We start from the raw sequence: 12,742 nt of genomic DNA on the forward strand, positions 1-12,742 counted from the left end.
AGTTGTGAGTACGGATCTGTAGCGGGTGTAGGATCTAGGTAGGATCAGTAGCGGGAGCTCCGTGTACACTGTCCACTCACATGCCCATCCAGGCCACGCCCCGCATTTTTTATAATCGTTAATAGCTCGCAAAATGTAGAGCTGCTGAAACCAAATCCCAGACTACTGTAAATATATATACAGTACACATAAGGCCAGAGAGGGTTCACTTTGATGCAGTTGAGCTTGAACACATACTGCTAATTAATCTAACAAAGAATCACATTTTATAAGCAATAATTTGCTATTCATAAGGGTTAATAAAATGGCAACACCTCCTTAGTATCTCATGTGTTGTGTATATATTAACTAAGTAGGACCTGTACACTCATATCACCATTTCTACTGCATGATGCAGGTTGTAACTAAAAAGGTCAGGAATGCCTGAAGTTTCTATATTACTGGCTATAACTATACGTTTATGTTTGTGGTGCTGTAACCCCTTTGTATTACATAATGTTTATTTTATGCGGGGGGGGGACTACCTGGTTACAATGTACTTGCATAGATAACTATTTTCCTGCTGGTGCAGTCCACCCTCTTAAACAATATATATTGTTTAACCGCTTCAGCCCCGGAAGATTTGCCTGCTTAATGACCAGACCATTTTTTGCGATACGGCACTGCGTCGCTTTAACTGACAATTGCATGGTTGTGCGATGCTGTACCCAAACAAAACTGACGTCCTTCTTTTCCAATAAATAGAGCTTTCTTTTGGTGGTATTTGATCACCTCTGCGTTTTTTATTTTTTGTGCTATAAACAACAAAAAAGGCAATAATTTTGAAAAAAACACAATATTTTGTACTTTTAGCTATAACAAATATCCCCAATTTTTTTTTTAAAAAGCAAATTTTATCCTCAGTTTAGGTTGATATGTATTCTTCTACATATTTTTGGTAATAAAAATCACAATAAGCATATATTGATTGGTTTGCGCAAAAGCTATAGCGTCTACAAACTATGGAAAAGATTTATGGCATTTTTATGGCATTTTTATTATTATAATTTTTTTTACTAGTAATGGCAGTTATCTGCGATTTTTACCAGGACTGCAACATTATGGCAGACAGATCGGACATTTTTGACACATTTTTGGGACCATTGACATTTATACAGCGATCAGTTCTATAAAAATGCACTGATTACTGTGTATATGTCACTGCCAGGAAAGGGGTTAACACTAGGGGGCAATCAAGGGGTTAACTGTGTTCCCTTGTGTGTGTTCTAACTGTAGGGGTGATGGGACTGACCAGAGGAGATGACAGATCATTGTTCCTAGTAGATAGTAGGAACACACAATCTGTCTCTCCTCTCCTCACAGAACAGGGATTTGTGTGTTTACACACACACGTCCCTGTTCTGACTTGTGCCCGCGATCACGCGTAGCCGGGGGTCATCGCAACCACCGGCCATGTGCATCGGTTCCCTGCAGTGCAGCAGGCACGGGCCTGCTATCCCTGCTTAAAGGGCCGATGTACAGACACGACGGCTTGCGGGAATGTGCCGACCTGCCGCCGTATAATGACGGTGGCTGGTCGGCAAGTGATTAAGCTACATAGGGTATACAGTGCTGTCTTCTGACAGTGGGACACTTCACACTCTTGGAACAAAATCAAGTTGGGCTGAGCACTGTTCAGCCATTCACAGGAAGCTTTGTATTTTCTAAATGAATACAAAGCTTTCCTAAATCGGCTGAGACAGAGATCAGGACATCATCTTCCCTCCTCTCACCCTCAGATAAGTAAAGAAAGCCTTGTATTCATTTAGATAATACAAAGCTTCATTTGAATGTCTGAGCAGTGCTTAGCCTGACTCGATTTTGTTCCGGAAGCTGAATGGGAAGTACCCGTACAACTGCCAGAACACAATACTGTATACTGTATGCAGCTGATGCTATATACAGTTTATACAGTGTTGACATCCCCTGCATGTGTCAGTGAAAAAAATAGTTTGATTGGACAAGCTTAGTCCAAATAAACTATTTGAAGTTCACTAAAACATGGAATTAGACTTGAAAAGTTTGTAATAATGAAAATATGTAATGCAGAGGGGAACAAAACAAAACCCAGAACCCTGCATTCACTAAATCTGGTTTTCCACAGTACAGAGAACATGGAAACACAATAGTTTTAGTAAATATAAACTGTTAAATATCTTTCTCATCAGCAGTATATAGTAGTCTTGTGACTTCTACCAGTGTTTGGTTAAAGCTTGCAGGATTAATTTTCATTCTCCCTATGTCCTATAAGGATGCAGAACCCCTGACCCTCCATCTGGACAGAGCAGGTTGGCCCTGTGCTGATCACATGCACTCTCCCAAGAAAAAAACACTCTCTAGAAATACACACCAAACTGAGCATGTGCAGACTGACTCCACTAACTATATCTTATCTGGCGATGTTTTGGGCAGAATGCAAGGAGGGGAGGATCTGCACATAAAGAATCAAACAGCCTGTTTACACAATGCAGAGGATTAACCCCTTAGTTTCCACAGTGAGTATAACAAGCATGCTTTACTGCATATAAAGACTGATTTTACTGTCTTGGGTTTAGTAACACTTCACTACCTTGTTTTTTTTTTCTTTTTTTTTTATAAGTGATCACATGAACTATTTTCTCAGCTACAAAAGAGGCTTAGAGAGGTGGGGGTTAAGATCCCTTGTGACAATAGGGGAATCGTGTCAGCAGCCTAAACAGAGCACAGATACAGTCCAGTGTAAAATGCAAGATGTGATGAGTGAGATTTGTTAGCAGGAGGCAAAGAAACAGCAGTACACTAATCTTCTCAGTAAAGAGCTGAGAAGGAGAGTGTGTCAGCAGAAGTCTGACCATTGGAGAACAGGCAGGCTGTAGAATGCAAAGAAGCAAACTGACCACACTGGAATTGATATGTTTTTATGCCCGGTGTTGTGAGTTTAAATTAGGAAAGCAGAGGGCCCGATCCCCAGGTATTTCACACAAAGAAAGCAGTGCAAAAAGAACAGGATGCTTTTTAATGCTTTTAATGCTTTTTAATACAAGTACATGGTAAGGCCCCTTTCACACTGGCAAAGTCCGCCAGTGGATCTCTCCACTCAGCAGGGGATCTCTCCAAGGATCCCCACTGAGCAGGCGGATGACAGGTCTGTGTCTGCTACACTGATGCAGAGCAGACATGGACACAGCCCTCTGTGCTCTATGGTGCTCTGTGGGCTGTCAGATGGAAACAGACCACCTGTCATCCAACCTGCCAGATGGATAGGGATCACCATCCGTCTGCTTTTAGTAGATGCATCGGATGTTGGCGGGTGTCAGCAGACTCATGTTCACTGACATCCGTTGCTCCATAGACAGCAATGGATGGTCTGATCAGGTCCACCTGAAAAACTGACAGACGGACCCAATCAGTCCATCAGTGTGAAAGGGGCCTAGCACAGATACTTATCAGAAATATGAAATGTTGGAGTAACATACACTAATGATTTTTTCATTACTAATATGTGAGCTCCTGCTGATTCTTTAAAAAGAAATGATCAACACTCAGCATAGCATAACTTTTGCTTTCAGCCATTCAGTAGACTTGACTTTTTTTTTTTTTATATATACATTTTATTTAAAGTGCATACTGCTATATAATATGTAAGTGTGTTACCTGCATGATTTAGGTAGGTACTCTGCTTTTCTTCCAGGACAGAACCATCACTGTTGGGCACTGTCTAGGCTCTGCATCTAGTTCCTGGACTGAGATACTAGCTCAGTGATGTAAATCTTTGTGATTTTTATGGCTGTCACAGATGTCTGACAGATCCATCCCAGGTGCACGTTGTGACTTGCCACAAAATTAATGTTGTAGTCTGATCAATTGGAGACAGAAGACTAATGCAACACACGATCGGAATTTCGGCCCGCAAAAGACCGATGAGAGTTTTTTGTCGGAAAATGCCACCGTGTGTATGCTCCATCGGACTTTTGCTGGCCGTATTCCATCCAGCAAAAGATTGGGCGCATGTTCTCAATTTTTCGATCAGAAAAAGTTCCTATCTGAAAATGCGATCTGTGGCAATTCCAACGTGCAAAATTCCTACGCATGCTCAGAAACAATTTGACGCATGCTCGGAAGCATTGAACTTCATTTTCTCTGCTCTTCGTAGTGTTGTACGTCACCACGTTCTTGACGGTCGTAAGTTCAGCAAACTTTTGTGTGACCATGGCAAGGCAAACTTGAGCGGAATCCCGTCGGAAAAGCAATCATATCTTTTTCTGACGAGAAGTCCGATCATGTGTACGTGGCATAAGAGAATGCTTGTACCTGTCTGCAGAAAAGGACATCATCTCAGCCTAGGAAAGTCTCTTGACTACAGTTCAAGGACTGCTTTTTACTAATAACTGGTACAGCATATTGAAAAATGATACTGTCTCAGTATATTCTGGCATGTCAGGCATTTATTTAGGCAGATTTGTGTAGTTAGTGAACATTCTGCTTTATGTTTATGTTCTCTTAAATTGGATGGAAACACTAGCCTGAGGGATTTATAATTTCATGTGCATTTGTATGTAAAAAGCCTCCAAGAAATATATTTTTCATGCCAAACTTAACATAAAATACTATGCATTTTTTCATGGGACAGATCAAAAAAGAACTTAGGTTAAGAATAAAAATCCTAAAGTGTGTGATAAGGGGGTTGTAGCTGACTGTATCCACTACGGCTGCACTAAGAAATCCCATTGCATAAGGATTGCAATTGGCACCATTCAACATGGCATTTTCTTTTGCCTTTGGTACATAAAAGCCCTGACTTTCCTTCAGTCATAAGCAAAAAAGAAAAACTCTGCAGGCATTTAGATTGTGTCCCACCTACTGACCAATTGAACTGTCAAGGTGGTGGTGATACTTCCTCCTCTGAGCCTCTTGTGAATGGGAGCCCTTCTTAAGCATCACCTCAAGAATGGGGAAAACAATTCTCTGCAAGGCACTGGAGAAAAAAAGTCGACCTCAGACATCTCTACTCTAGATTTGATTAATAAATACCCTACAAAAAAATTTTCATTAGGAGATAACTACTATATTGTCACTGATAACTTACTTGCATAATGATATGCTGTCAGAAGTTTCTCATTTCAGACCTTCTAAGCAATAAATTGGTGGTAGAGTGCTCTAAAGTGAATCTGAAATGAGTGAGCTCTCAGCAGTTCATTTTGAGCTTGTAAGCTTGCATAATGAGCCAGCAAAAGATACAGTATCTCTTGAATGACAAAGAAACTGAAAGAAATGTCATAAAATACATTTTCAGATGGAACACTGGTAATTTAGGGATATATTAGGATCATATAAGAGATTTAAAGCAATATCTTAAACAGCTTATTAAAGCCTTGCAGCCAAATATTGGTCTACACTAGCTTATAAAATTCCCAAAAAATAACCAGTTACTTGAATTATTCCTAAAATATATATATACTTTTACAATATCTAGCAGCAACTGATGGAAATGCAGAACAATCCTTCAAGACAGATTTTCCAACATTTATTTATACAACCAGGAAAATGACATAAGAACAGGGGAAAACGTTTTCAAAATGTAAAAATAGTCTTATATAAGGTCCTTAAAAGTGATTTTATTTTTCTGTCCTAAAATTTAAAACAAATGAAAAAGGTGCAGTAAGGGAGCTGCAACTAAAACTTGCTTAAATGAAGAATTTATAAATTCCCGACACAACGTAGAAAGCATTTATCATTATTATTTATGTTCATTTTTTAAATAACTTGTCATGCAAGCACGCTAAGCTTTAGGATAGATCATATAAAAGCCTTGTTTAAAAGATCTCCTAGAGGAAAAAAATTATCTAATCACAGAACAATTCTAGTAGAAATCAAAAGAATTATACAATTATTGGAACTCTAATATAGCAAAACAATACATTTACTATGGCTCTTTTGAAATATAAAAAGTTTTCCCAGATTCTGAATCAAGTACCCTGAAACAAATAATTCTGCTGATGACGTTATTATCTTGCTATGGAATGCTAATGAGGTATTACTAAGAGAGATTTTTTAATAATTAAGTTCTTGTGATAAAAAACAGAGGGTTAAGCAGTTCTCAGATCTTGGATGAATAAAGGTTTCTGAATCTATGAGAAAGTGTGAAACCTTCCATCACTGTTTGAGAAAATATAGATAGTATCTGATGCTGGCTTAAATGTATTCCTGGACTCTTGCTACCTTTTGTTGCTCTTAGTAAGGAATAATATTGTCTGTTAATAATCTACAAATTTGTTTTTACTCTACCTGTACTAGTCATTCTCACCAGCCAAGTTTCATTCATATCATCAAATGTTCTGTAAAGACCAAGCATTTCTAGCACTTATGTCATGGGGAGTGGCCTCAGTGACACATGCTGGTAACACAGAGGATTAACCTAAATCCTTGTGATCAAACATATCATACAGAAGAAAAGCATAATTTAAACTAGGCAATATTGCCATTGACATGTAGTCTACAGAAAAAAAAACAAGCAGAAGTTATTAGTGTCTACCTTCAAGCACTCAAGATGTTTCTCTCACATCTGATCAACATGATATAAATATAATGTCATGGTTCTACTTACAGTGAGCCCACAGGCGAGCAGGTGACATGGGATCCCCCAGAGCGTGGAGTCTAAGGGCCAGCCAGTATTCTGCCAGGGACCCCCTCACGAGGGTTTGGGCTTAGCTGCGTGCTGACCCCAGGTCATGACCCCCGGATTCACCCTACTCGCTAGGGAAATACCAAGAAACTGTCAGACAAGGATGGATGGATGAAGCAAAAGGAGAGCTGGATAGTGAGCCAAGGTCAGGGCGGGCTGTAGACAACATAATCAGAACAAGCCGAATCGGTACACAAGAGATCAGTTCACAAGAAGTCAGGTTTAAGGCAGGTTACACAAAGGGAGCTCTGAAACAAATGTTGCTCAAGCAACCAGTAGCTGGTTTGAAAGGGATTTAAATAGGGAAGCACATGAGGGGCTGGACAGGAAGTAGCAGGAAGGAATCATATATTAGGCAACAGGTGTGGCCGGCAACACCCATAGCTGCAGAGTGCACAGAGCAGAACACAAGCTAGTGGAAAAACAGGTGCCAGCCAGGCTACAGCAGTAAAGGTGAAACACAGATCAGCTCTGCAGCTGATCTGTGACATATAATACCCAACATTATGGGTTTGCTACCCAACAATTTTCCACTATATACTACTTAAACCTACTAAGCTGACCTCTAATCTTTTTAAAGGCATTTTTTTGAAGAATTCAAAACTTTGACAACATATTAAATTATCATGCATGTATACACCATTAACAACACCAAATGAGCAAACCAGTTGAAGGATCCTTAGCAATCTGAATGAGGGTTACATATAAAAAATAATGTATGCACACACTCCCCTATGATAATTTATATCATCATGTGATCTCACATACATGACTTGAACTGTTCTGTTCCGCCTGATTCCTGATTTAATAATTTCCTTATGGATGTGTTTATATACAGGAACCTACCATATATACTCGAGTATAGGTCAATCCGAGTATGAGTCGAGGCCCTAATTTACCACAAAAAAATGGGAAAAACGTATTGACCCGAGTATAAGATGAGGGTGAGCAATGTGTCCTATGTATATGTGCATGTGTCCTGTGTATATGTGCATGTGTCCTGTGCATGTGTCACCTACCTGTGTCCTGTACCTGTGTCCTGTGCATGTGTCCCTGTGTATGTGTCCCTGTGCATGTGTCCCTGTGCATGTGTCCCTGTGTATGTGTGCATCCTACCTGTGTCCTGTGCATGCCTCTGTGTGCCGTTCTGCACCGATCAGCGTGTCATAATACAATTTGGCCATTCTACTGTTCAAAAGCCGCGCCTCCTCCTCATCTGTGATAGGCAGAACACTCCATTTCCCAGCAGTCAGCGGTCAGCCTATAGCGGACATTCTCTCATCCTCATACCACAGACAAGGATGAGAGAATGTCCATGATAGTATGGTGCTGCGCTAATCCAATCATGAAATGACAGTGTTGCTATAGGTAGCAGTATGGGTGAGTAAACAAATATCCATAGAGGGAAGATGAATATGCTAATTGTGTTTCACTGGAAATAAAATGGTTAAGTGTCATGCTAATATACACAAGTAAAGTGCAAAGTGCAATGACTCGGTTAAATTGATGATAGGCAACTCCTATCCTCATATTGATTAGTGGTTCCAAATTAATAATAACTACTGCAGTAGGGAACAGACTCGAAAGAATGTAAACATGTACTGAAAACATTATTAGTGCTGTGTGCACAGTGAGGGCAGTGTGCAATACATACAAAATAGAATACAATTATATACAGAACATACAAATTTCCATTACAGTCTCCCCTCTTTTGATCAATATTTTGATCACTAACCATACCTGCTATCACCTTTAACCTGGAACCTCCACACGCTTAGATGGAGGTAGTCCTGGCCAAAGAGGCAAAAAAATCCATTGTGGAGAAAATAATAGCTGAGCAACTTTTTCATTACAAAATGACTTTTCATTGTGAAAAACAAATGATTGATAAGACATATTTACAGAGTACTGGCTGTACACTCCTGTGGCCAGAATGGCCTTCTAGCTGAATTGTTGTCATGCTGACTTATCAGCATATGTAAACACAGACAATTCTACATAAAATGGAAGACGTACAAAAGATAAATATGACTTCAACATGGCTAAACTACTTTTCAAATATATATATCCCTTACAATTAAAGTAATTGAATCAAAAAGTACCCTAGACTTTGATCACAAGACACCTTGGTAACACCTTTGGTAACAGGTAAAACAAGAAGTGGTATGCTATAAAAACAACTGTGGAGAACTCTGGCTCTATCCCACGCTCATTTACTAAGGCAGCCATAACTGCTTGTGACTGATGACACGGTCCATGTGTCAAGCTGGAGGGAAAAGAGTGGCTGGCAGACATAAATTATCACCTTTTTCCAAAGTCCTGTTTCATAAGAAGTTGTCCCCTGTGGACCACTTGTTCTTCTCGTTCTGGGGTCCTTAAAGTTGAATTATTAATCCCAGCTATACTGGGCCAGAACTAGGGTGGAATCTGTGAGTTGCACAGACCCATCAAGTGTCCGGGGCTGTAAATGCAGCATCCTTAGTAACCTGGTCTGCTTCCATGTGTGAAAGTTAATATGGCTACCTCAGCAAGAACTTGGAAGGCTGAAAACAGCCAATCAAATTAACTTGGCATGCTTTATTGGTTTACCTGCCGAAGTAAAAAAAAACTTCTGGCCCTTCAAATGGAACCAAACGCTTTCTATATCTTGACTATCTATATAAATATACATTCTTTTTAAAGCTCACAGGCTTTGGTAAAACATGGAGCTCTGCTTCTTGAGCTTGGGAAAAAGGATCCAATGACTTTGAATACAGAGTATCCTTCTGGGTTATAAACTGCATACTCAAATCTACAAAAAATTTAATATCTGGGTCTTCAGGGAGTGTGTCCTACACTGGGCTCACAGCAGCTGATTCCTACATCATCAATTTAACACATGTGGTTTCCTTTGTCTCCAGCCTCCTCCAATAGAGGCAATAAGGTGGCTGGATTCAAATGTACTCATTTTTCATTGTTAGATTTGTACATAAACAAACTCATATTTTAAACCTTTCATTAGACAAACATTTAGTTAGGTGTATATTTGCTGCACAGAATGTCGGACCATTAAAAATTAAATGTTTGACCAAAACAATATCTAACTTTGTCTAATAGCACCTTTGCATAAAGCTACAGCTCTGATATGTCGGGATGAACCCTTCATTACTGGGTCCAGCTTGCATAAATATATTACAATAGCTTGTTTTCTATCATGCTGTTTGTGTAAGAACTCCAGTTTCATGTTTCAAAAGACAACTTTTTCCTGGCAATATTATAATAAATGATAACAATACCCTGCGGTCATGCAGAGATGCCCATAAATCCAAAATATTCTTCTGCTTATACCACTGCACTTACAAGGAAAAGAGGCACATCATTTCACAATCCACACATTCTGCTTTGGATTTCAAAAACAAAAATAAATAAAAACAAAAGGATCAACAATCTGTATGATGGACCAGAAAGCATCAAAAGCTATAAAACAATTGGCTGCAGGTGTCATCGATCCTAACAGGGTGTGTGGACTTGATGTGATGAGTCTGTTATTATCAAAAACCTTAAAATTTCATTTTTGTAGAAAAACTTCTTATGTATCCCATCCATCTTGGCTTTGCTAAATATTATGGCGGCTGTATTCCAAATAACAACCTCATCTTAATCTTTTTTTTCTCTCAATAAAGGCTTACTGAATAAATGTAAAATTACAAAATTGTTATCTTAATTTAAACTAATCCCATTTTTACAAATTTCCCCATTAACCTGGATTTCATTTCCAACCAAAGGTTGTCTAAACCAGTTTCAATATATCTATATTATTAATAAAATTGTTAAACTCATATTAGAAATGAATACTCATTATTACCTAATTTTATTTAATTTCCCTTTTTTAAATGCACTGTTTCCACTATCAAAGGATATTCAATTTGTGTAATACATGGTTAAATTTAACCTTCATTTTACCATGTCTGGAAAACAGATTCAAAAAATAATTGTGATCACATTGTTTATCATTAGATTCGTTAACCCGGCACATTTTGTTATAAATGTTTTGTCTAAAAAACTGGAATTGGCATGGTGTCCTTCCAGCTTATCACTGACCTCTCATCTCAGCCAAATTCTTTCAGGAGAGTACAAAGAAGGGGGTCACATCTGCGTACATGACACACACAAGCAATAGAACTAAAGGTCCCAGCATTCGCACACACATACACCAATATCTCTCTAAAATCACTTACATTTTTCCCATTTGTACACAACACATGCATTACCCATCAAGGAAGTCTGATAACTCAAATGTCAGCAAAAGGCTTACCTCAGCTGGCTGATTATCAGAAATTCCCGGATCGTCTCAAGCTCCTTGTTTCAGATACTCAGGGTCACCTGGAAACCCCTCCTAAGGCAAAGCTCGCCATGCTGACTCGGTTAAATTGATGATAAGCAACTCCTATCCTCATATTGATTAGTGGTTCCAAATTAATAATAACTACTGCAGTAGGGAACAGACACGAAAGATACGCTCAGCATCTTTCCAAATAACTGTTCTGCTTTATTATGACGCAATTGAAGGTTTTTATACACATCATTACGTAGGTATCACATTAATATTACAATTTTACGTTTATGGTAACAAGGGGCATTACATAGGCAGGCTAATTCTAATCAGGACTCGAAAGAATGTAAACATGTACTGAAAACATTATTAGTGCTGTGTGCACAGTGAGGGCAGTGTGCAATACATACAAAATAGTAGGGATGAGCTTTGAGTTGAACTCATGTTCGACTCGAACATCAGCTGTTCGCCAGTTCGACGAACAGCGAACGATTTGGGGTGTTCGCGGCAAATTCGAAAGCCGCAGCACACCTTTTAAAAGTTTATGGGAGAAATCAAAAGTGCTAATTTTAAAGGCTTATATGCATGGTATTGTTATAAAAAGTGTTTGGGGACCTGGGTCCTGCCCCAGGGGACATGGATCAATGCAAAAAAAGTTTTAAAAACTGACTTTTTTTTGGGAGCAGTGATTTTAATAATGCTTAAAGTGAAACAATAAAAGTGCAATATTCCTTTAAATTTCATACCTGGGGGGTGTCTATAGTATGCCTGTAAAGGGGCGCATGTTTCCCATGTTTAGAACAGTCTGACAGCAAAATGACATTTCAAAGGAAAAAAAGTCATTTAAAACTACTCGCTGCTATTAATGAATTGCCAGTCCGACAATACACATAAAAGTTCATTGATAAAAACGGCATGGGAATTCCCCACAGGGGAACCCCGAACCAAGATTAAAAAAAAAATGATGTGGGGGTCCCCCTAAATTCCATACCAGGCCCTTCAGGTCTGGTATGGATATTAAGGGGAACCCCGGCCAAAATTGAAAAAAAATGGCGTGGGGTCCCCCTCAAAATCTATACCAGACCCTTCAGGTCTGATATGGATTTTGAGGCAAACCCCGTGCTAAAATTTTTTAAAAAATTGGCGTGGGGTCCCCCCAAAAATCCATACCAGACCCTTATCCAAGCATGCAACCTGGCAGGCCGCAGGAAAAGAGGGGGGGCGAGAGAGAACCCCCTCCTAAACCGTACCATGCCACATGCCCTCAACATTGGGAGGGTGCTTTGGGGTAGCGCCCAAAACACCTTGTCCCCATGTTGATGGGGACAAGGGCCTTATCCTCACAACCCCAGTGGTTGTGGGGGTCTGCGGGCGGGGGGCTTATCAGAATCTGGAAGCCCCCTTTAACAAGGGGACCCCCAGATCCCGGCCCTCCCCCTGTGTGAAATGGTAAGGGGGTACAAAAGTACCCCTACCAGTTGACAAAAAAACTGTCAAAAATGTTAAAAATGACAAGAGACAGTTATTGACAATTCCTTTATGCTTCTTCTTTCTTCTATCTTCTTTCTTCTGTCTTCTATCTTCCTTCGGTTTCTTCCTCCATCTTCTTCTTCTTCTGGTTCTCCTGGTTCTTCTGGTTCTTCCTTCGGTGTTCTCCTCTGGCATCTCCTCCAAGGTGTCTTCTTCTCTTCATCTTCTTCTCCGGACCGCTCCGCATCCATGATGGCATG

The sequence above is a fragment of the Aquarana catesbeiana genome, linkage group LG01 (assembly GCF_042186555.1).
Source record: "Aquarana catesbeiana isolate 2022-GZ linkage group LG01, ASM4218655v1, whole genome shotgun sequence".
Classification (NCBI taxonomy): Eukaryota; Metazoa; Chordata; class Amphibia; order Anura; family Ranidae; genus Aquarana; species Aquarana catesbeiana.